This window comes from Rattus rattus, chromosome X (assembly GCF_011064425.1).
Source record: "Rattus rattus isolate New Zealand chromosome X, Rrattus_CSIRO_v1, whole genome shotgun sequence".
NCBI classification, from domain to species: Eukaryota; Metazoa; Chordata; class Mammalia; order Rodentia; family Muridae; genus Rattus; species Rattus rattus.
This window is the reverse complement of record NC_046172.1, coordinates 114,795,089-114,815,911: the sequence shown is the minus strand read 5'-3', so window position 1 is coordinate 114,815,911 and position 20,823 is coordinate 114,795,089. Positions and strand designations below refer to the sequence as shown.

At 40.9% G+C, this 20,823-nt stretch overlaps 1 pseudogene; it reads left to right on the top strand.

Annotated features, from left to right (window-relative positions):
* Positions 1–6,637: 6,637 nt before the first annotated feature.
* LOC116888160 lies at positions 6,638–19,949 on the top strand (annotated as a pseudogene).
* Positions 19,950–20,823: the final 874 nt, after the last annotated feature.

The following is a 20,823-nucleotide window of genomic DNA, read 5'->3' as shown; positions in this document are numbered from 1 at the left end:
TCGGGATTTTTTTTTGAGGGTTTTGTAATTGGTTCTGAAAGTAAATTCTATTTCTGGAGATGTTTTAAGTATCACAAGTCTAAGCACACCATCTCCCAAGGGAGGAGTCTTGGAAAGGCAACAGTACTTACTTGACGTACTTATGACTTCCAGTCTTATTGAAGTTGAATTACTAGGTTAGTAAGAATTATCAAGCTGTGCATGTTGTCATACATCCATAACACCAGCACTTGGAAAGCTGAGGCAGGAGATTCACAAATTTGAAGAGAGCCTTGATATACATTGCGTTCAGCCTTATTTCAGCTACATAGTGAGACCTCATTGTTATGGTTTGGGAGTATGGAAGATCTTTTATTTTAGCAAAACAGTATTCGAAAGCAATATCTAATGTCCCCTCCTTTCAGGTGTTCATTTCCATACTGTACAAGATTAACACCCAAAGTCCTGCTAGGACATTGATAGCATGTATCCTGTTTGATAGATGTTGAAACCAAGATCCAGGGAAATTAATCACCGTGTCAATGAACATCAGAACCTTCCTCGATGTTTGAAAAATAAACCAGCAAAAGTGAATTTCTTTGTGGTATATGTGAGTAGTTCTTGCTCAGTGGTTAACAATGCAGCATGGGTACAATAGATTTGCTCATTTTCAGTGTTACAGGGCCATTATAAGTGACTAGAATGTAGCATGCCTGTCATAAGAGCCTGCCAGAGACTAATGTGATAAAAAATGAGTTTTATTTATTGACCAAATAAATGAAGCATATGACTTCCTTTGTCAGTTGTATATGGAAAAGTTTCCCTCTTTGGTGCATGGTTGATGTGCTTTATTAAGCATTGAGTCTTCTTGACCCACAGTATGTATTCATCTTGACTACTAATAAATGTTCTTTGTTCTTTTAAGTCTGGACTACTTAGTCTCCAGGCTTCAAAAAAAAATCACAAGCAAGAAAATGGTAACTCTCTAACCCTGGGTAATGTATTTAATCACTCTGAACACGTTTCCTTCTGGCACCTGGGAATAAAATTGCCTCTTGCTGCCCCTGGGGGCACTGATGGATGATCTGAATGTGGTAATGTATTTGAATGGACATTGAAGAAGCATAATATATGCTCCAAAATGCACAGGATTTCCCCCCCAGTGATTATGTGATTGACTAACATGTAGGCAACGTGGATTCAGATGTGTGTAATTTGATCTGTGCTCTGAGCTGACTCCAGAGAAAGCTTACTTTCTGTGTTAGCTCAGAAAAGCAGAGAGGAGTCACACACACGGTCCTGAAGTCCCAGCTCAGAAGAATTTCCTTTGGATAATCAAGTCCTGCAGCTGTTACAGTTCCTTGTCTGAAGCATTCCATGAGGTGGTTTCTATCAATGAACCCAGTGGGGACGTTCTTCAAGAAGGAGCTCCCTGCAGGGAGAAGTTGATTGGCCTACAGAAGGAAACAAAGGGAAGAAGTAAACACTCTCTCAGCACTGGAAGCTAGGGGGGCTCCAGAGCCTTCAGCCCTGTTTCTTGTCCATTGTTTGATAAAGGGCTAAGCCTCCTGCTTTCTGATTATTTGTTTTCTTTAACTAAAGAACAGGAGGGACTGAAGGAATAACACTATGCTTTGTCAATTGTAAAAGCCATACACAAGGTATTAACTCAACATATGCTTATTTATTACCCACTGTGTGTAACGCATGAAGAAAACTCATGCTCGCCATTTACCTGCCCTTAAGAAACTGATAGTCTTAGGGAGAGGGAGGTGCTTCAGTCAGGAAAAGTGCCTGCTCCATTAAGCACAAGAGCCAAGTTCAGAAGCCACACAAAAGGACTCACATAAAATGCCCAATATAAAAAGCCAAGAACGAATCACATGCCTGTAATGCCAGATTGGGGGGGGGCATCCAGGGGAGGGAGAGAGATCCCTGAAGCTCCTTGGCCAGCCAGCATAGCAGAATCATAAGTTACAGGTTCACTGAGAGAACTTGTCTCAAAAACTAAAAGCAGAGGGTGATCAAGGAGAGACATCTGAAGTCTATTTTGGATCTCTACGAACATATATGCCTGAACTTGCAAAAGCACGTTCTAGCCACATATACAACATGACACAGACACACAGACACACACACACACACACACACACACACACACCACACGGGGGTGGGTGGGGGGAGAGGCAGTCATTGGAGAAAGAATATAATATATATATGAATACATATGAATATATATGAATATATATGAATATATATATTCATATATATATAAACTGTGAAGCAAAAAATCATGAGGCTAGTTATCATCAGACCTCTACAAGCATCTGACAGGCATGCCTCTCCCCATAATAATAAATAAGCCAGAGGCTTTCATTTAAGAAATTGGTCTTTCTCTCTCTTTCTTCTTCCCCTTCTCCTTCTTTCTCCTTCTCCTCCCTCTTCTTCTTGTTTGTTTTTTGTTTTGAGATAGGATTCTTCTGTGTAGTTAGGACTGTAACATGCTTTGTAGACCAGGATGTCTTGAAATTCCGAGATTCACCTGCCCCTACCTCCTGGGTGCTGGCATTAAAGACATGTGGCACTACTACCAAGGCAAAACTCTCCAAGAAAGATGGAAAGAAAGAATCATGGGTAGTGAAAACAGAGACAAGCACACTATTTCCAAAGACAAATCAAGTATGTGGCTGCTCGGCCGAAATTGAGTTATAAAGCAATCACTTTCAGGTACACAGCTTTGTAGCACATTCATTTTGTCCTTGAAGTAAAAATATTGAATTATTTCTCTCACTTAGTGAAGATTTGTTGGACAACCACTATGTGTTGTTCCCTGAGATAAATAAGGAAATAAAAATGTGTTCCTGCTATCCAGAAAACATCTCTCTGGAGGAGAAATAAACATATACGAATGTGACCCAAAGTACAAGTTGTAATTATGGACACTAGAGGGTTTCCAGTGAGGAGTTTAAAGGCCTTCACCTTGTTATTGTATATTTTTCCATGACACTGATAAATCTTTATTAAACTACATATCCTGTAACAATCTGTCTCGATGTCTTTCCAATCCAAGATCTTGTCCTGCAAAAGTTCGTAGAGGTCACCATAGTACTGAAAGGACAGGGAAGACTCTAAGGCAAACAGGAAGCAAAGAGGCAGACAGGAAGCAAAGAGCTAATGGTGATTTCCAGCAGAGGGAAGATGATGAATGCAACACAAAAGAAAGGAAGTTGGAGGAGGCAGCCAACTTTACATGAGTTGAGGGAAGGGCAGTCACCGAAGAATGATACCCAGGAATCAAATAGCATGTAAATGCAAAGAGTGTTTTATTCTGCACAAGTCCAGCATGATGGGGTCTCTCATTACCAAGATAGAGAGACCGGCAAGTGAGCTTGCACGCCTGATTTAAAGCACATTAGGGAATTTTGGAGTAGGTGACCTCTATGCTAATCTGTTGGGTCCATCTCTATGGACATTCCAGTACTGGGGTGTGGGGACTGAAAACTTGCTGGGAAGTTCTGGCAACTGTTGACTGAGGAAGCAGCTGAGAAAGTCTGGAAACTGCTGCTGAACCATTGTCCTTGCCTCAGGTTAGGTGGTAGGCAGCTTCTGAGGTCTGAACTTGCCTGGAATTGCCCAGTTCTTGGAAACAGATTTAGGCTTAGTCTACACAACTGTTAATTTGAAGTCTGTCGTGGAATCAACCTAGCCTTCTCAGGAAGAGGCACAGAGTATATGATGGGATCATTCTGCTCCTCTTCATAACTTTGTCTAGCTGAAGAGCACTTCTCCATCTGCCTTGCCCCCTGCTTCATAAAATCCCATCCATTCCAACCCACCCTTAGTCAGAAATGCTTTCACTTGGGTTTCTGAAACTGTTTACAAATATTTTCTATGTGAAAGCCATGATGCCAAGTGTTGTAACTGGATTTCAAGGGCTGTGCCATTTATTGTCTATTGGTAAGGATTTCTGTGTGAACTTCAGTTGTTAGAAGAGAAAAAAAGGTGTTAGAAAATATATTCAATTTACCAACCAGGCTTGTAGAGCTCTTAATCAGTAGTTAGCCTATTAAATGTTAGTATCGTTGGGAAATGTTTTTAAATAAAGTCTGGACTTTCCATGCTGACATTCCTTTACCTCCACTCTGCGACTTCAAGTGCAGTACTATTTGCCAGTCTGGTGAGACTGAGGCCTTTCCCTTTCAATGCAGAGCTTATGTTCTACTGTGTTCCAGATTACAGGGATGGATGCTTAGTCCTCTTAGGAGGCTGACACGTTAGTGTCCTTTTGTGATAAATTTCCCTCTCAGAATTGGAGAGTCTTTATCTGTTGTTGACTACAGGCTATCTTGCGTGGACATTGCTCCTGCTGTTTCAGCAGGAGCCGGGCTAGTGCAGCAGCCATTTGCCACGGTGGAATTCCATTACCTATCTTTACCAGAAGGATAGACTCTGTCTGGTGTTTACACTAAAGATGGGGGAAATTTAATTAAATTCTTTCAAGTGTTAGATTTACTTACACTATCAATTTACTTCTAAAACCACCATTCTCATTTTGGAGTAATAGAATAGGGCCATATGTCTCAAACTTATCAACTGTCAGCATTTCCAGTAATAGTTTTCTGCTTAGAATCACCCCCTGATTTTTGAGTCTTTAAAGTCTTCTAGTTAGAACCTTAAGGAGATTGTGATTTGGACCTAAACTCTTTCAACAAAATGAGTTGTGAAATAAATTCAGTTTCATATTTATAAAATGTTGTAGCAAAGAGTTTGGCAGATTCTTCAAAGGATGGGTTTCTTCTCCTCCCATTGAACAGTGAATAATATGCAAGACTTCAATGAAACAACACCACTGTTCAAAACATCTGTATGCTTGGACAAGGGACAAAACTTTGGCCTGTGGGAAAAGCTAGAAAAAGTTAGGATGAGTACATGTATACATTCGTTCTCATGGAGATGTATATGAAGGGATTGGTAAAAATGTCTAAGCCTCAGGCACATATTTTATAACTGTACACCAAAGTGATAGCAAGGGAGAGTTCCCCACACTTTATGTTGGCTCAGATTACTGATTTATAGACAAAACAGAAATATATATTTCTCTCCTTTGGAAATAGAATATTTGACATGTGGATAGAAGCTGAAAAGCTTATGTAGCCTGTCTTCAAGTAGCTTCAAATGCAGTTGGAAAGATGAAAGCAGAGCTGTTATTCAGCTAAAAAGAGAGGTCATGATGGAGAGAGAAGTGGATAGAAGTAAGTGTGACCCAGGGAACAAGAGGGATCAGGTATAGTGAGGAGGGATGGAGAAAATACTGGAATTAGGAGGTATTTCAGGGGCAAGGTAGAAACTCTATGGAATCTACTACAGTAACCCTAGCAAAGACTCCTAATAATGGGAAACATGGAGCCTGAACTGGCCATATTTTGTAACCAGGCAAGGCCTCAAGTAGAGGAAATAGGAGACCAACCACAAACAAAATGTCAGACCGGTTTGCAGTGTGTATCGGGACCAAAGCTCAACAAAATCGTCATCAGAGAGACTTCATCTATCAACAGAATGGAGCAGACACAGAGTCTTACAGCCAAATATTAGACAGAGCTCTGAGAGTCCTGGGGAGGAGGTAAAGGAAGGATCCGAGAACCTCAGGGGTCAACCCACACACAGGAGGACATGACACACAGTCAGCTGACAGGGACTAATTGGGGGATCACAGAGATCAGGAAGACTGTAGGGACCTGACCTATGCCCTTTGCATATCGTTATGGATGAGTAGCTTGGTATTCTTGTGGGAATCCTAGCAGTGGGAGTGGGGGCTGTCTTTGACCCTTTGCTGGCTTTTGGGACCCTTGTCCTCCTACTGGGTTACCTTGTCCAGCCTTGATGTGAGAATATGTGCTTGATTTTACTGTAGCTTGTTATGCTGTGTTAAGGTGATGTCCCTTGGAGGCCTGCTCTTTTCTGAGGGGAGGTGGATCTGGAAAGGACGGGTGTTAAGTGGGAGATTATATATATATATATATATATATATATATATATATATATATATATATATGTGTGTGTGTGTGTGTGTGTGTGTGTGTGTGTGTGTGTGTGTGAGAGAGAGAGAGAGAGAGAATAGAAAGAGACTGATAAATAAAGATAAGGCGTTCTGTAGCTTATAGGAGGAGGAAGAGGAAGAGGAAGAGGAGAAGGAAGTAGAGAAAGTTAACTGTGTTAAAGACCTGCACTTTTGTTGATGGTTTAGTCCCTGGGAGCTCTGGTGTGGTCTGCTTGGTTGATATTGTTGCTCTTCCTATGAGGTTGCAAACCCCTTCAGCTCCTTCACTCTGGTCTCTAACTCCTCCATTGGGGTCCCCTTGTTCAGTCCAATGGTTAGCCGCAACCATCCTCATTTTTATCAGTAGGGCTCTGGCAGAGCCTCCCAGGAGACACCTATATCTGGCTCTTGTCAGCAAGCACTTCTTGACATCAGCAATAGTGGCTTGAGGATGGAGTGTGTGGGGGGGGTGGCAGGGGGAGGATCCTCTTAGAAGCAGGGGGAGGGATTATGAGAGAGGGGGAAAGAGAATACCATTTGAAACGAAATATGTAAGATATCCAAGAAAAATAAAATTAAAAAAAAAACAGACCTGTACCTTAAGCTCTGGAAAGACACGAAATGAGACAAAGGCCTGCTGTGGAGTCGTGCATCAGTAAACCCCCCACTGATCAGAGGCTGCGGCAGGAGAATGGTGAGTTCAAAGCTAGCCTGTGCACACAGAAAGACCTTGTCTTATGAATAGAAAAGTTTTTATAAACTTTAAAAAAGTACATAAACTGGAATAAAGTAACATTGTGAGTTGGGATCCCGAGGAAGACTGTGACTGAAAGCTTGATTGTTGAACATTCAAAATGAAAGGGAATGGGCCTTTTTATTAACAAAGGAGGGAAAAAACAGCAAGAAAGGCAGAAAGGCAAAGAAGAGGTACAGTTGCCTAGGACAGAGTATGTGAGAAGGTTGGCATGGCCTGTCGTTTACACTTGGTCTTTCTGGCATGGGCTTGAGCATTTGGTTTGATACTGAGTGTGGGGCCCCTGAGCCTTTAATCACCTCGCAATAATAATCTCTGTGAGTTTGAGGTCATCCTTGCCTACTTAGTGAGTTCCAGGACCGGCAAAGCTATATAGTGAGACCCTTTCTCAAAATAGGGCGAGAAGGAAGAGGAAGAGGAGGAGGAAAAGAAATGAGGGTAAGAAGGAAGGAAGGAAGGAAGGAAGATAGATAGATAGATAGATAGATAGATAGATAGATAGATAGATAGATAGATAGATAGATAGACCTCTGACTGTCATATGCACATGGACGTGTGTGTGTGTGTGTGTGTGTGTGTGTGTGTGTGTGTGTGTGTCCACACACATTTGATTTGAGTTCCATAGTCAACGGGAAGGCACCAGGATCCACTGAACAGCCTAATGGCATGAAGAAAGCAGTGTTGTGGGACAATTAGAGTAGGATTTATGGGATTACATATGGCAATCCAGATGGCAAACCCCCTAGCTGCAAAGACTCTTCCTTGCCAGTACAATGAGCAGTGATAACTGTAATGGGAAAAGGCTGAAGGCTGGCAGCAAAGCAGGCCATGCTGGAGAATAGGACCTAAGAGAAGGAATCAGATCAGAAGGACACACAGTTAATAACCACCTTATGACAAGGCTATGATGTAACATTCTGATATCGTGTACCCAAAGGAACCCAAAGGAACAAGTAAAGCCAGAGAAATGGGAAAGTTGAAAGAGTGAGCATCCATTATTTCCTGGGCCAAGGGCTGCCACTCCAACCCAATTTTCACACATGCCACCATCATTATGAACTGCCCAGTAATTCATGTTTTCCCATCCTTCTAGACATTGGCTTTGAACAACTTCTTTTCTTGAATGTATCTTTTGTAGGCAAAATGTCCACCAAAGGTATTCAGGCCATAGCCTCTGGATTCTGTGAACGTGCTGTGTGCTATGCAGCAAGGAGGACTTTTGGAAATTCAAGTTTACAGACCTCAAGACAGGCAGGCTGATTCTGAGCAATCTGAGCAGTCCAATTGTAATCAGAGAATTTTTCTTGGCTGTAGTTAGGGAGCTAGAGAAAAAGGAGAATAAAAGGAAATGTCGGACGTGAAATATGAGAGCAAGTCCCAGCCATTACATCCTCTTTTGCTGGAGGGAGAGGTGATATGAAGATTGGGAGAAGGAATGAGTGTGGACTGCAGGAGCAAAGATTGCCCTCTGGCTAGCAGGCAGTGAGGAAATGAAGACCTCTGTCCTACAAAGGTAAGTGAGTGAATTTCCTGAACGACTGAACAAACATGAAAGCAAATCCATCCCGAAGCCCCAGAAATCAACGCAGTTATCATGTCAGACATTGAGACACTTAAAGCATAGAAACCATCGAAGCCACACCGTCCCAAGATGGACTGCACACCTATGGAATGCCGAGATGATAACTGGATTTTCTAGAACTGAAGAGAGGGCTCACTAGTTTACAGCACTAATTGCTCTTCCAGAGGAGTTGGGTTTGGTCCTTAGCGCCCACATGGTGGCTCACAACTCTCTCTAAGGCTAGTTCTATAAGATCCATGCCTTATTCTGACCTCTTTTTTTTGTGATATTTTGTGCCAAATTGTTTTTTTTTTAAATTGGGCATTTCTTATTTGCATTTGAAATGTTATTCCCTTTCCTGGTTTCCTGTCCATAAGCCCCTTAAGCCCTCCCCTTCCCTTTCGATAAGGGTGTTCCCATCCTCCCCCCATTACCACCCTCCCCCCAACAATCACATTCACTGGGGGTTCAGTCTTGGCAGGACCAAGGGCTTCCCCTTCCACTGGTGCTCTTACTAGGATATTCATTGCTACCTATGAGGTCAGAGTCCAGGGTCAGTCCATGTATAGTCTTTAGGTAGTGGCTTAGTCCTCCTGGAAGCTCTGGTTGTTGGCATTGTTGTTCATATGGGGTCTCAGCCCTTCAGCTCATTCAGTCCTTTCTCTGTTTCCTTCAACGGGGGTCCCATTCTCAGTTCAGTGGTTTGCTGCTGGCATTCGCCTATGTATTTGCTGTATTCTGGCTGTGTCTCTCAGGAGAGATCTATATCCGGTTTCTGTGAGCCTGCACTTCTTTGCTTCATCCATCTTATGTAGTTTGGTGGCTGTGTATGTATGGGCCACATGTGGGGCAGGCTCTGAATGGGTGTTCCTTCAGCCTCATTCTAAATTTTGCCTCCCTATTCCCTCCCAAGGGTATTCTTTTTTTTTTTTTTTATTAACTTGAGCATTTCTTATATACATTTCGAGTGTTATTCCCTTTCCAGTTTCCGGGCCAACATCCCCAACCCTCCCTCCCCTTCTGTATGGTGTGTCCCTCCCATCCTCCCCATTGTCACCCTCCCCCCAACAATCAGTTCACTGGGGTTCAGTCTTAGCAGGACCAAGGGCTTCCCCCTTCCACTGGTGCTCTTACTAGGATATTCATTGCTACCTATGAGGTCAGAGTCCAGGGTCAGTCCATGTATAGTCTTTGGGTAGTGGCCAGTCCCCCAAGCTCTGGTTGGTTGGCATTGTTGTTCATATGGGGTCTCGAGCCCCTTCAAGCTCTTCCAGTTCTTTCTGATTCCTTCAACGGGGTCCTATTCTCAGTTCAGTGGTTTGCTGCTGGCATTCACCTATGTATTTGCTGTATTTTGGCTGTGTCTCTCAGGAGCGATCTACATCCAGCCCTGTCGGTCTGCACTTCTTTGCTTCCTCCTTCTTATGTAATTGGGTGGCTGTATATGTATGGGGCCACATGTGGGGCAGGCTCTGAATGGGTGTTCCTTCAGTCTCTGTTTTAATCTTTTGCCTCATTCCCTGCCAAGGGTATTCTTGTTCCCCTTTTAAAGAAGGAGTGAAGCATTCACATTTTGATCATCCATCTTGAGTTTCATTTGTTCTAGGCATCTAGGGTAATTCAAGCATTTGGGATAATAGCCACTTATCAATGAGTGCATACCATGTGTGTTTTTCTGTGATTGGGTTACCTCACTCAGGATGATATTTTCCAGTTCCAAATCCATTTGCCTACGAATTTCATAAAGTCATTGTTTTTTTGATAGCTGAGTAATATTCCATTGTGTAGATGTACCACATTTTCTGTATCCATTCCTCTGTTGAAGGGCATCTGGGTTCTTTCCAGCTTCTGGCTATTATAAATAAGGCTGCTATGAAATATAGTGGAGCACGTGTCTTTTTATATGTTGGGGCATCTTTTGGGTATATGCCCAAGAGAGGTATAGCTGGATCCTCAGGCAGTTCAATGTCCAATTTTCTGAGGAACCTCCAGACTGATTTCCAGAATGGTTGTACCAGTCTGCAATCCCACCAACAATGGAGGAGTGTTCCTCTTTCTCCGCATCCTCCCAGCATCTGCTGTCACCTGAGTTTTTGATCTTAACCATTCTCACTGGTGTGAGGTGAAATCTCAGGGTTGTTTTGATTTGCATTTGCCTTAGGACTAAAGATGTTGAACATTTCTTTAGGTGTTTCTCGGCCATTCAGCATTCCTCAGCTGTGAATTCTTTGTTTAGCTCTGAACCCCATTTTTTAATAGGGTTATTTGTCTCCTTGCTGTCTAACTTCTTCAGTTCTTTGTATATTTTGGATATAAGCCCTCTATCTGTTGTAGGATTGGTAAAGATCTTTTCCCAATCTGTTGGTTGCCGTTTTGTCCTAACCGCAGTGTCCTTTGCCTTACAGAAGCTTTGCAGTTTTATGAGATCCCATTTGTCGATTCTTGATCTTAGAGCGTAAGCCATTGGTGATTTGTTCAGGAAATTTTTTCCAGTGCCCATGTGTTCCAGATGCTTCCCAGTTTTCTTCTATTAGTTTGAGTGTATCTGGTTTGATGTGGAGGTCCTTGATCCACTTGGACTTAAGCTTTGTACAGGGTGATAAGCATGGATCGATCTGCATTCTTCTACATGTTGACCTCCAGTTGAACCAGCACCATTTGCTGAAAAATGCTATCTTTTTCCATTGGATGGTTTGGCTCCTTTTGTCAAAAATCAAGTGCCCAAAGGTGTGTGGGTTCATTTCTGGGTCTTCAATTCTGTTCCATTGGTCTATCTGTCTGTCTCTGTACCAATACCATGCAGTTTTTATCACTATTGCTCTGTAATACTGCTTGAGATCTGGGATAGTGATTCCCCCTGAAGTCCTTTTATTGTTGAGGATAGTTTTAGCTATCCTGTTTTTTTTGTTATTCCAGATGAATTTGCAAATTGTTCTGTCTAACTCTTTGAAGAATTGGATTGGTATTTTGATGGGGATTGCATTGAATCTGTAGATCGCTTTTGGTAAAATGGCCATTTTTAATATATTAATCCTGCCAATCCATGAGCATGGGAGATCTTTCCATCTTCTGAGGTCTTTTCAATTTCTTCTTCAGAGTCTTGAAGTTCTTATTGTACAGATCTTTTACTTGCTTGGTTAAAGTCACACCTCCCAGGTACTTTATATTATTTGGGTCTATTATGAAGGGTGTCGTTTCCCTAATTTCTTTCTCGGCTTGTTTCTCTTTTGTGTAGAGGAAGGCTACTGATTTATTTGAGTTAATTTTATACCCAGCCACTTTGCTGAAGTTGTTTATCAGCTTTAGTAGTTCTCTGGTGGAACTTTTGGGATCACTTAAATATACTATCATATCATCTGCAAATAGTGATATTTTGACTTCTTCTTTTCCGATCTGTATCCCCTTGACCTCCTTTTGTTGTCTGATTGCTCTGGCTAGAACTTCAAGAACTATATTGAATAAATAGGGAGAGAGTGGGCAGCCTTGTCTAGTCCCTGATTTTAATGGGATTGCTTCAAGTTTCTCTCCATTTAGTTTAATGTTAGCAACTGGTTTGCTTGTATATGGCTTTTTACTATGTTTAGGTATGGGCCTTGAATTCCTATTCTTTCCAGGACTTTTATCATGAAGGGTGTTGAATTTTGTCAAATGCTTTCAGCATCTAATGAAATGATCATGTGGTTTTGTTCTTTCAGTTTGTTTTATATAATGGATCATGTTGATGGTTTTCCGTCAGATATTAAACCATCCTGCATGCCTGGATGAAGCCTACTTGATCATGGTGGATGATTGTTTTGTTGTGCTATTGGATTCGGTTTGCCAGAATTTTATTGAGTATTTTTGCGTCGATATTCATAAGGGAAATTGGTCTGAAGTTCTCTTTCTTTGTTGGGTCTTTGTGTGGTTTAGGCATAAGAGTAATTGTGGCTTCATAGAAGGAATTCAGTAGTTCTCCATCTGTTTCAATTTTGTGGAATAGTTTGGATAATATTGGTATGAGGTCTTCTATGAAGGTCTGATAGAATTCTGCACTAAACCCGTCTGGACCTGGGCTCTTTTTGGTTGGGAGACCTTTAATGACTTCTTCTATTTCCTTAGGAGTTATGGGGTTGTTTAACTGGTTTATCTGTTCCTGATTTAACTTCGGTACCTGGTATCTGTCTAGGAAATTGTCCATTTCCTGCAGATTTTCAAGTTTTGTTGAATATAGGCTTTTATAGTAAGATCTGATGATTTTTTGAATTTCCTCTGAATCTGTAGTTATGTCTCCCTTTTCATTTCTGATTTTGTTAATTTGGACACACTCTCTGTGTCCTCTCATTAGTCTGGCTAAGGGTTTATCTATCTTGTTGATTTTCTCAAAGAACCAACTTTTGGTTCTGTTGATTCTTTCTATGGTCCTTTTTGTTTCTACTGGGTTGATTTCAGCTCTGAGTTTGATTATTTCCTGCCTTCTACTCCTCCTGGGTGTATTTGCTTCTTTTTGTTCTAGAGCTTTTAGGTGTGCTGTCAAGCTGCTGACATATGCTCTTTCCTGTTTTTTTATGCAGGCACTCAGCGCTATGAGTTTTCCTAGCACAGCTTTCATTGTGTCCCATAAGTTTGGGTATGTTGTACCTTCATTTTCATTAAATTCTAAAAGTCTTTAATTTCTTTTTTTATTTCTTCCTTGACCAGGTTATCATTGAGTAGAGCATTGTTCAATTTCCACGATATGTGGGCATTCTTCCCTTATTGTTATTGAAGACCAGTTTTAGGCCATGGTGGTCCGATAGCATGGACATGGGATTATTTCTATCTTTCTGTACCTGTTCAGGCCCATTTTTTGACCAATTATATGGTCAATTTTGGAGAAAGTACCATGAGGAACTGAGAAGAAGGTATATCCTTTTGCTTTTAGGATAGAATGTTCTATAAATATCTGTTAAGTCCATTTGGCTCATGACTTCTCTTAGTCTGTCTACGTCTCTGTTTAATTTCTGTTTCCATGATCTGTCCATTGATGAGAGTAGGGTGTTGAAGTCTCCTACTATTATTGTGTGAGGTGCAATGTGTGTTTTGAGCTTTAGTAAGGTTTCTTTTACGTATGTAGGTGCCCTTGTATTTGGGCATAGATATTTAGGATTGAGAGTTCATCTTGCTGGATTTTTCCTTTGATGAATATGAAGTTTCCTTCCCTATCTTTTTTGATGAATTTTAGTTGAAAATTGATTTTATTTGATATTAGAATGGCTACTCCAGCTTGCTTCTTCTGACCATTTGCTTGGAAAGTTGTTTTCCAGCCTTTCTCTCTGAGGTAGTGTCTGTCTTTTTGTCTCTGAGGTGTGTTTCCTGTAGGCAGCAGAATGCAGGGTCCTCGTTGCGTATCCAGTTTGTTAATCTATGTCTTTTTATTGGGGAGTTGAGGCCATTGATGTTGAGAGATATTAAGGAATAGTGATTATTGCTTCCGGTTGTATTCATATTTGGATATGAGGTTATGTTTGTGTGCTTTTCTTCTCTTTGTTTTGTTGCCAAGATGATTAGTTTCTTGCTTCTTCTAGGGTATAGCTTGCCTCCTTATGTTGGGCTTTACCATTTATTATCCTTTGTAGTGCTGGATTTGTAGAAAGGTATTGTGTAAATTTGGTTTTGTCATGGAATATCTTGGTTTCTCAATCTATGTTAATTGAGAGTTTTGCAGGATACAGTAACCTGGGCTGGCATTTGTGTTCTCTTAGGGTCTGTATGACATCAGTCCAGGATCTTCTGGCTTTCATAGTTTCTGGCAAAAAGTCTGGTGTAATTCTGATAGGTCTGCCTTTATATGTTACTTGACCTTTTTCCCTTACTGCTTTTAATATTCTTTCTTTATTTTGTGCGTTTGTTGTTTTGACTATTATGTGATGGGAGGTGTTTCTTTTCTGGTCCAATCTATTTGGAGTTCTGTAGGCTTCTTGTATGCTTATGGGTATCTCTTTTTTTAGGTTCGGGAAGTTTTCTTCTATGATTTTGTTGAAGATATTTACTGGTCCTTTGAGCTGGGAGTCTTCACTCTCTTCTATACCTATTATCCTTAGGTTTGATCTTCTCATTGAGTCCTGGATTTCCTGTATGTTTTGGACCAGTAGCTTTTTCTGCTTTACATTATCTTTGACAGTTGAGTCAATGATTTCTATGGAATCTTCTGCTCCTGAGATTCTCTCTTCCATCTCTTGTATTCTGTTGGTGAAGCTTGTATCTACAGCTCCTTGTCTCTTCTTTTGTTTTCTATATCCAGGGTTGTTTCCATGTGTTCTTTCTTGATTGCTTCTATTTCCATTTTTAATTCCTTCAACTGTTTGATTGTGTTTTCCTGGAATTCTTTCAGGGATTTTTGTGACTCCTCTCTATGGGCTTCTATTTGTTTATTTATGTTTTCCTGGAATTCTTTCAGGCATTTTTGTGATTCCTCTCTGTAGGCTTCTACTTGTTCTCTAAGGGAGTTCTTCACGTCTTTCTTGAAGTCCTCCAGCATCATGATCAAATCTGATTTTGAAACTAGATCTTGCTTTTCTGGTGTGTTTTGATATTCCATGTTTGTTTTGATGGGAGAATTGGGCTCCGATGATGCCATGTCGTCTTGGTTTCTGTTGCTTGGGTTCCTGCGCTTGCCTCTCGCCATCAGATTATCTCTAGTGTTACTTTGTTCTGCTATTTCTGATAGTGGCTAGACTGTCCTATAAGCCTGTGTGTCAGGAGTGCTGTAGACCTGTTTCCTGTTTTCTTTCAGCCAGTTATGGGGACAGAGTGTTCTGCTTTCAGGTGTAGTTTTCCTATCTACAGGTCTTCAGCTGTTCCTGTGGGCCTGTGTCTTGAGTTCACCAGGCGGGTCACTTGCAGCAGAAAAGTTGGTCTTACCTGTGGTCCCAAGGCTCAAGTTTGCTCATGGGGTGCTGCCTACGAGTTCTCCGCGGCGGCAGCAACCAGGAAGATCTGCGCCACCCTTTCTGGGAGCTTCCGTGCACCAGGGTTCCAGATGGCCTTTGGTGTTTTCCTCTGCCGTCAGAGATGTGTGCAGAGTGCAGTCTCTTCTGGCTTCCCAGGCGTGTCTGCCTCTCTGAAGGTTTAGCTCTCCCTCCCACGGGATTTGGGTCCAGAAACTGTATGTTTTCAGGTGCTGGCGGTTTTCTCATTTGAAACCCATATCCTGCTGCTCCTTAGGTCATTCCATTCCTCCAGTTCAAAGGCCTTCCTCTTTATGACTTTTGGGCCAAGGAATGAAACAGGGTCATTTTTTCTGTTATTTTTTCCGCTCTGCAGCTCAGGGGTGCCCACCTGATCCAAAAGGTTCCCACTTTTCATGTAAAATGTGGCATATCACACATTTACTCCATATAACACCGTTAGTGCCATTTTATAGGAATCTTGCCTCTCTGAGTTAAAGGCATGTGACATAATAGTTGATATTTTTGTTTGTTCTTGGATTTGCTTTGAATATATTGAGTATATTTGTACAGCTGATAAGGAAATCTTCAATGCCCCCATAAATCTCCATTCTTGTTCCCCCTTTTATGTAGCATGAATATCATGTTGACTGTAGCCTCATAATCTGAACTGAGCAATGTTTCTTCTGTTTCTATTGTTTGGGATAATATAGGAATAATGGTATTACATTTTTGAAAGTCTCAAATAATTCTTTCATAAATTTATTTGTTTCAGATTTCTGGGGAGGGTCAGCAGTTAGGAGAATTTATTGAGTTCTATTTCACTATTGGTTAGAGTTCTGTGTAAATTGGTATGCTGACATTCTTTGATTGTAGTAAGTGGTATTGAGGACAATATCCATATACTTCAGATTTCAGACTTGTGGTATGCTATTAAATAAGTATCTTTTTGTGTTTTGCTTTGTTTATTACATAGAATGTTAAATTCACAGCAATATGTAACAAATCTAAATTTTTTTTTTTATTTATTTTTTTTTATTAGATATTTCTTTATGCCCTTTTAAAAGGTTATTCCCTTGCTGGTTTCTGTCCATAAGTCCCCAATCCCTCTCTCCCTCCCCCTGATTTCCATTCGGTTTCCCTATATCCCCCAACAATGGAGGAGGTTCCTCTTTCTTCATATCCCCTATTTGGGGTCCAACCTTAGCAGAATCAAAGGGTCTGCTTCCCCTTCCACTGGTGCCCCAAAAGTTTATTCTCTACTACATATGCAGTTGGAGCCCTAGAGTTCAGAAATTAGTCTTTTAGTAGTGGTTTAGTCCCCAGGCTGTTGGTTAGCATTCTTGTTTCCCTGGGTTTGCAAGGATTCAACTGTTTCAATACTTCCAGGTCTGTTCTCAGATTCCAGGCACAGTCTGCACCTCAGAGCTCCTCTGTATGCATGCTTGCTGGAGGTGTCTCTCCTGGAGAGATGCCCAGAGGTCTCTTTCAGCATGCATATTTCAGCTTCATCAATTTTATCTAGTTTTGGTGACTGTAGATATATGGGCCACGTGTGGGGCAGGTTCTGAATAGCCTTCCTTGTCTTGATGATGAACTTTGTTCCATATCCCCCCTGTGGATTTTTTTGTTCCCCTTTAAGAAGGAGGAAGCATCTGCATTTTGGTCATCCTTCTTCTTGAGTTTCCTGTGGTCTGTGGATTGCATCTTGTTAATTCCAGCATTTTGGCTAATATCCATTTATCAATGAGTTATTCATCATGTGTTTTCTCTGTGATTGAGTTACTTCACTCAGGATTATTTTTTCTAGTTCATTCCATGTGCCTATGAATTTCATGTAGTCATTGTTTTTGATAGCTGAGTAGTACTCCATTGTGTAGATGTACAACATTTTTTATCCATTCCTCTGTCAAAAGGCATCTGGGTTCTTTCTAGCTTCTGGCTAATATAAATAAGGCTGCTATGAACATAGTGGAGCATGTGTCTTTGTTGTATGTTGGAGCATCTTTTGGGTATATGCCCAAGAGAGGTATAGCTGGATCCTAAGTTAGTGGAATGTCCAATTTTCTGAGGAACCCCAGACTGATATCCAGAATGGTTGTACCAGTTTGCAATCCCACCAACAATGTAGAGAGTGTTGCTCTTTCTCCACATCCTCGACAGAATCTGTTGTCACCTGAGTTTTTATCTTTGGTATTCTGACTGGTGTGAGATAGAATCTCAGGGTTGTTTTGATTTGCATTTCCCTGATGAATAAGGATGTTGAAAATTTCGTTAGGTGCTTCTCAGGTTCAGTAATGCTCATCTGAGAATTGTTTTTTTAGCTCTGTACCATTTTTTAATAGGGTTATTTGGCCTCTGGAGTCTAACTTCTTGAGTTCTTTGTCTATTTTGGATATTACCCTCTATCAGATATAGGATTGGTGAAGATCTTTTCCCAATCTGTTGGTTGCTGTTTTGTCCTAATGACAGTGTTTTTTGCCTTACAGAAGCTTTGCAATTTTATGAGGTCCCATTTGTCGATTCTTTATCTTAGAGCATGAACCATTGGTTTTTTGTTCAGGAAAATTTCCCCAGTGCCCATGTGCTCGAGACTCTTTCCCAATTTTTCTTGCATTAGTTTGATTGTATCTGGTTTGATATGGAAGTCCTTGATCCAATTGGACTTAAACTTTCGACAGGGTGATAGGAATGGATCAATTTTCATTCTTCTACTTGCTGGCCTCCAGTTGAACCAGCTCCATTTGTTGAAAATGCTATCTTTATTCCATTGGATGGGTTTAGCTCCTTTGTTGAAGATCAAGTGACCATAGGTGTGTGGGTTCATTTCTGTTCCTTCAATTCTATACCACTGATCTATCTGCCTATCTCTGTACCATACAGTTTTTTATCACTATTGCTCTGTAATACAGCCTAAAGGTCAGGGATGGTGATTCCCACAGAAGTTCTTTTATTGTTGAGAATAGTTTTTGCTACCCTGGGTTTTTCCTTATTCCAAATGAATTTGTAATTTTTTTCTATTTCTATGAAGAATTGAGTTGGAATTTTTATGGGGATTGCATTGAATCTGTAGATTGCTTATGGCAAAATGGCCATTTTTACTATATTAATCCTGCCAATCCATGAGCATTATTCTGACCTCTAAAGGCACTGTACACATATGATACACATGCACAGATGCAAGTAAAGTACTCATATGCATAATATAGAAAGAAATAAACCTGTAAAACATATTTTCTTTATAAAATGATCCAAAGTTCATGTGATAGCACTCTGCTAGGGCAGCCATAGAAAACTAACATAGCACCCTTCACTCTCTACTTCAATATTGTGTTTATGGGTAGATTTTCTGACTATGGCCACCAATCACTATTGGGTCAGAAGGGCTTAGGAACTGCATTATCATATGTTGCTGGAGACAAAATGATTAGAAGAGATTAGATTGGTCACAGTATGAAAATGGAAAAAGAAAGAATTACATAACCTCAAGTTCCTTGAAAAAATGTTATTGAAGACTAAGGGAAATATAATCATAGCATATCTCCTTAGGTCAGTGGTGAATTTGTTTCCATTATCTCAAATGATAGCTTTGCATTGTGGTATAACTCTACTGTTGTATGGATGAGGTTATAGATAGACTAGATCCTCACCTTCTACTATAAGATGACAATAGGCCCACGGTAATGAATGAAAAGATAACTGTGTGCCTGTGTTATTTAAAAACATGGAAACCATTAAAATTTAACAGTTAAGTACACAAGCTAAGAGGCCAATGAGCTGAGAAGTTCTACGCATGTGTAATGAGGCCCTTTTGCCTGACCTTTAAGGTTCTACCATGTTCTCACAGGGAGCATTGCTGGGCTGGTAGCCTGTGCCTTGCAGCTGCAATGGATCTAAGTTTGCAACATTGGAACTTAGAAAGACATTACCAGGAGACTGAAGTACATTGGAAACATCCAGAAAATTACCAAGTCTATGACATCAGTGCCAGCTGAGAAGAACATCCGTGCTGAGTAGGAGATGGGGCTGGCTGAAGTGTGTGGAACAGGTTCATTGATTGTATATAAGAAAGTAGACTGACAGCAAGGAGCACAAGGACAAGAAGAAACACACAATTCTTTATCAGTGCATCCTCAGATCCAGGGCTTTGTGGTACTATCCAGTTTTGGGTGGCTACCCTCACAGCCTCTGGGAAAGAAACTGTGCTTGTTAGATTGTTGGAAAAATAAATCAGGGGCATACTTTAAGCAACTCACTCTGACCAGTTTTGGGTATCATTCAAAGATTTGGGGAAAAGCCCCTACTTTGGAGACTTATCAGTTATTGTCCTTGGATTGTTCAAATCTGGATATGTGTTTGATGAAAGCTCCATCAGTTTTAAGCAGTTCAAGTCTGTTATCTCCTATAAGACGGAAGAGAAGCCCATTTATCAATCAATATCATTGCAACTGCTGAAAGCATGAACATTCATGATGACATGGATACTGATGTGCTGTGGAATTACCAGAAATACAATCTCAACAACGGTATCTACAACTTCCTGAAGGAGTCTGCCACAGTGAGCACACTGCCAGGATGATGGCTGTGATCAACGGCAGCAAGAGCGCTTCTGATCTGATTACCAAATTGATGTTGATGTTCAACCGCACCTGCCAGGCTGTCATCATGAAGGAGATGATTGAAATCATCTCTGGGACCACTGCTCTGGATTAATGGAAGTCAAGATGCATCCTCAGACAAGAGGTAAAGGAAAAAAAAACTCAGCAAGCTTATTTTGACTGATCGTTGTCTTTGTCAGAAGAAACATGGTCCACTGGGTTACAGAGACAGCACAGAGGGTTTCGATTATCTTACATCAAACAACTTACCATGAGAAAAAAAATAACAGTTAAATGTGGCACATATGTGGAAAGAGGAGGAACAGGAGACACGTTCTTTAGGAAAAGTGACATATTACAATGCAGCGTGTATTACTTTTGTAAAAACAAAGACTATTGTCTAGGGAGATGGCTTATTGGGGGAAAGGAGCTTGCTGTGCAAGCAAGAAGACCCGAGATAGAGTCCCTAGAACTTATGTTTAAAAAGGAGGTGTGGTTGCATGCATGTCTATAAGCCCATACCCGTGGGAAATGGAGTGCTGTCAGGATTATTGAGCCGTGCTGGCTGCCAGCTCTAGCATTAGTAAGAGACTGTTTACAGAGAAAAAAGTAGAGAGTAATAGAACAAGTGTGCTGACATCCCCCACTAGTTTTACATATGGGAGTGTGCATCTGCACACTATAACATACATGTACTTACACACAACACTCACACATACCAGAGCTACTTGGAAAAATAGTCAGTGGTGGCAGTGATGGTTAATTTTTTTGTCAACTGCATACAAACTGCATACTCATCTGGGAAGAGTACATTTCAATTGAGAAAATGCCTCCATATAATTGGCCTGTATGTGTAAGCTTATAGTTTTTAAAACCTACTTTTAATAAAGGTACTTAAGTGTTTTAACCTCGCTTGTAGTTCACCATCCACCAGAAGTAGTGGGAAGGAGAGGTTAATAAGGCAGAGGAGGATGTGGACCCACTTAGAA